The sequence below is a fragment of the Eufriesea mexicana genome, unplaced genomic scaffold, assembly GCF_001483705.2.
Source record: "Eufriesea mexicana isolate 0111107269 unplaced genomic scaffold, ASM148370v2 scaffold2977, whole genome shotgun sequence".
In the NCBI taxonomy this organism is placed as follows: Eukaryota; Metazoa; Arthropoda; class Insecta; order Hymenoptera; family Apidae; genus Eufriesea; species Eufriesea mexicana.
This window is the reverse complement of record NW_016911052.1, coordinates 106381-111736: the sequence shown is the minus strand read 5'-3', so window position 1 is coordinate 111736 and position 5356 is coordinate 106381.

Sequence of the window (5356 nt, the reverse complement as noted above, 5' to 3'; positions counted from 1 at the left end):
CAGCGAGCGAGGCAGAGAAAAATATCCAAGATGAAATCGGCGAGGGTCAAAATGCATGACAAATAACGCGGCTTGTCCACCGCGGAATGAAACAAAACCCCGGCAAAGAGCTGGACGCCGCTTTGTTCCCATTGTGGGCCGGTGTCACTTCAAGGTAACGTTGCATTCGGTTCCCCGGCCGCGGTGTCGGGTCGCCATCAGATGACGCTTGATAAAGGAACGACAAATTGGTACCACCCGAACGACTGCTGCTCTTCGCGGAAGATCCGACCGCGATAACGTTCGTGTCGATAAACACGCTACACGACCCCGTCTCCCGCGATTTCATGCGCCGCCGTACACACAATTTTCGTGCCTGTTTCCGGTACGTTGAAAAATCGTCGCTTTTTGTGCGGCCAGCCGTCTCTTCAACGTGCACTACGCAGCTACCACGAGGAATCTTGGAGTAATCGGGCTCTCGGTTACTCCGGGTGGATCTGGCACCACGGAAGTTGATTTTGAGGTTAGAATAGGCTCCGAGAACGTATTACGCTTCCATTGATTTGGAGGTTAGAGTGGATTTTGAAAGTGGATAAAATGTTCGCTGATTTTGAGGTTAGAGTACATTCCGAAGACGTATGAAATCTCTATTGATTTGGAGGTTAGGATGGGTTTAGGAGATATATAAAATGTTCTCTGATTTTGAGGTTAGAATAAATTTCAAGGATGTATGAAACTTAGATTGATTTGGAGGTTAGGATAGATTCAAAAATGTTTATAATGTTTATTGATTTTGAGGTTAGGATGAAGTTAGAAGATGTATAAAATGTTCACTGATTTTAAGATTAGAATACACTTCAAAGACGTACGAAACCTCTATTGATTTGGAGGTTAGGATGGTTTTAGAAGATATATAAAATGTTCATTGATTTTGAGGTTAGGATGGTTTTAGAAGATATATAAAATGTTCACTGATTTTGAGGTTAAAATAGGTTTAGAGGATATATAAAATGTTCTCTGATTTTGAGGTTAGAATAGATTCCAAAGATATGTGAAATCTACACTGATTTGGAGGTTGGGATAGATTTAAGATATATATATAATGTTCATTGATTTTGAGGTTAGGACAAAGTTAGAAGATGTATAAAATGTTCACTGATTTTAAAATTAGAATACACTTCAAAGACGTACGAAACCTCTATTGATTTGGAGGTTAGGATGGTTTTAGGAGATGTATAAAATGTTCACTGATTTTGAGGTTAGAATACACTTCGAAGGCGTACGAAACCTTTATTGATTTTGAGATTAGAGTAAATTTCGAAGACGAATAAAACCTACCACTGACAGCTTCCACTATTCACGCATTTCACTGCACAAATAGTTTATTATTCGATTCAAAATATTACTAAATATTATTACCCAATTATTATGCATCAGTCTCAAAATTCTTCATATAAAAATTACTGCCATTTAAGAAAGTTTATCGTGTTATTTTAGGAAATAAATTACGTTTTTGAGACGAAACAGATCGAGATATCGCGAAAGATCTGACAGTCTGTCACGAAATGCTAATGGATTCAGAAAGGAAGAATACGTAAAATCTCGAATGGAGGTACCACGAGAGAAAAAATAAGTTCCCCCTAGCGATAGACCGATATCATCGGAGTCGAGTGTCCACAAAGGGTACATTGTTTCCTAGAAAGAAGTCACCGCGTGCGGTGGATCACGGTTGGCCGATTACAGATCTCGATCCGATGAACACCACGGGTCCATGCTACGTCCGGGGCTCGTACGATGACAAGGGACCAGCGAAGAGAAAAGATTTTCTATCCGGTAGAGGAATCTTCCGGTCGAGTTGATCGAACTTGTCCAGTAGGAACCCGATCACATAAACGCCTGATTACTTGACTGATTATGCGAATCTTCGTGTCAATTGACAATTTCATGGCAATTTTAAGTTTAATGACGAATATACTAGTGGCGACAAAGAAATAATTCGCGTTTGTTATTTAAGGTACAATTTAAATAAAATTAAATTGTTATTATAAAATTATTCGTGATCTCTAAATATTTCAGAATAATAATATGAATTCCAAATATACTTTTGTTTACGAATTAATCCAATTTTTAATTTCGTAAATAATATTAATAAATTTAAAAGAAATAGGAATATTAATTTAAATTAATTCTCATCTATTATTAAATTAACTTCAATTTTATAATGCAAAATTTTCAAAACCAAAATTAAATGAAACGCTAGAAGGATTAAAATAAATGCAAGAAAATCAGCTGTATTCAATAACATTTCCCATACTATATATTTTTTTACCGAACAAGTAGCCATTTTCAAAAATTATTTTATTTCTATTTTCCAAACTCTAACCAATTTTCGAAACCAAAATTGAGTGAAATGCTAGAAGGGTTAAAATAAATGCACGAAAGTCAGCTGTATTCAAAAACATTTCCCTTCTACATTTCCCATACTATATATTTTTTTATCGAACAAGTACCCATTTTCAAAAATTATTTTATTTCTATTTTCCAAACTTTAACAATCCCATAATACAATCAGCAATTTTATTTCTTTTGCATGACCATTTATTTATATGACAACCTGCATAACCTCCTAACCTATAAACTGAATACCTTAACAACCTTACAGTAGGAAGAATTTACGTGCTGATTTATCTGCAACGATGTAACTGTACCTGGAATGAAAACACGAAGCATGCTTCCACGCAAAATTTTCGATTCCACCACAAGCTTCGAGCTCTGGAACACGAGAGCCGTAGCCATGTCGTGGTCTTTATCTCAGATGGCGGCGGTGCGTAGCAGCGATCGTTTCCGATTATTGACTCGGATGACATCGACGGTTATTAAATCAAGATAACCGGTTTACAGCGGCTGGGATATACGGCCGGTCGGAAATAATAGAGATCGAGCTTGCACGAATATACGCGTCGTGACAAAGAGAGGACGCGAGCGTGTTGCAACAGCGACGCTGGTTCAATCACGGGCTACAAGCGCGATCGGGCCGGTCCTGGTTCGGTCCAGTGGCGTAGATCTTCCGTCATTCTTCTGCCGTTGTTTCAGCCGAGTTTACACGGCTCGCTTCGAGCACGGGACGATTCGACGAGATTCAATATTGGTTCAACACCGATCGATGCTGCATCACTCTTACGATGCACGTCAACTTTGTTGTCCGCCAACATGGCGGACTTTACCGCGCCCGCTCTCAGAGGGCAGCACCCAAACGCGCCTGTGGCGACGTCTGCAGCTTCTTGTTGAAAACAGAATCGAGCATATACCTGATTCTATACAGAACAACATAGTCAAGTGGAATTATGGACGACGATCAGTGCTAGTTTAACACTAGATTTACGAAACTCGTCAATTTGACGGATGGGTTGCTGCAATTATACGATGGTAACAGATTTAGTTAACTTATATTAACCCTTCGCACTCGACGACTTTTTGGCTAAAGATGAGTAGGAGTTCAAAGATTTTCTGCTATAAAGTTAACGATATTTTTTCCAGCAGTAAATAAGAAATTGTATAATAATTAACGTGCAGAACTATTTGATTTCTATACCTTGCATACCGTTACATTATCTTCAATTTGATATATCAATTAATATCGATCTTCGAAATTTTATCAAATGGCGACTGAAGGGAGCTTCTCGAGTGCAAAGGGTTAAGACTGTTAATATAATATATAATTGTTTTTAAATTAAACTAATCGTTAGAAAAAAGGCACGTGGTTTCCTTTACCTGTCAATTTGACAGGTGTCCTTGGAAGTAGGTATACAGAAAGCGTCCGTAACCTAGTGTTAAAGAAGATGGGAGAAGTTGGGAGTAAATAAAGAGTAGGAAAAGAAAATTAGAAAAATGTCCATTGGTGTTTATATGATTTTAGACATGTGACAGAAAGGGGAATTTCGAATTTTAAATTGAGTTTAAACATTGACATAACCTACTCGCTGTCATTTCGATGTAAACCTAGTGTTACATATACAGGGTGTAATACGGCTCGAATTCCCTAGGAGAACTTTCTATAGATTTTCAGGTGTACTTCTTTTCCTTAATTGCAATTGATCTGGAGGTGTAGATTTAGTTGTACAGGATGTGCTCATTCTTACGATCTTAAAATTTATAGTAGGCATGGAAGAAATGTGATTGAAATATAATAACACGAATATTAAAATTCATCGTGATCGAGAGTTAAAAATTAATTCTTGATTTTAACTTGGACACATTTATACAGGGTGTCTCAGAAACGATAGTATAACCAGGTAGGGGATGATTTTAGCGAAGAAACAAATCGAAAATGGAGAATAAAATTTTGTCATTCGAAACTTCGTAGTCGAGAAAATCGATTTTGAATATTCATCGAGTAGTATTTGAGTAATACTTGGTGAATATTCGAAGTCGATTTTCTAGATAACAAAGCTTCGAATGAGAAAATTTTATTCTCCATTATCGATTTGTTTCTTCACGTAGAATTATTCCCTACCTGGTTCCCTACTATCGTTATTGGGACACTCTGTATATGTGGATTGATTGCTCAGATTTGGTTACGTGAGTCAGTTAAAATACAGGCAACTGGGAAAATGTTATTGGTCAGGTTAGTTGTTGTAGGATATATTTGAAAGTATTAAGTAATTTTTAATTTCATTTTTTTTTTTTTTAATATTATTATAATTTTTGAATGAAGTGTAACAGTGTTGAAGGATGATTGGAAGATTAGGAATGAGTGTTTGGAGTTATCCAGTGTAAGGTAGAAGTGACAGCGTGTAATTAAGAATGATTCTTTTCGTTTAACCTTTTATGACATTTTACGATGTTATGACGTGTTCTTAATCGCGTTATTGTGTTCTTTTATCTTCGAGTTTCACACTTTACGGACCATCAACGATGTTGGCAGTGTTATTAATTATTCTAAGAGACACCGCCATGCTTCGATGGAACTTTTCACGGTGCGATACAATCACTGCGAGGAGGCTCAATTAACCTTTAAACGGATGCTGAGAAAAATTAATAACGAGTCATGCAACGCGATTTCAGGGCTGAAATAATAACCTATACCGCAATTAGATTCAGCACGCTATGGATATAGATTTTTGAAAAATGTCGGAATAACTTTCTATCGAAGTTTAACACCATGGACGAAGCAAACTAATATTCTCAGAACAAAGAAAAACATATTATTTAAAAACATTAGAATAATTATTTCTGCCCAATTAAATTAATAATATATATACACATGTACATATTATACATATAATAATGTAATATACATATTACATACATATATACATACGTCATGTAACATGTATATGATATATGGTATATTATATTTTATTATATATTTAATAAT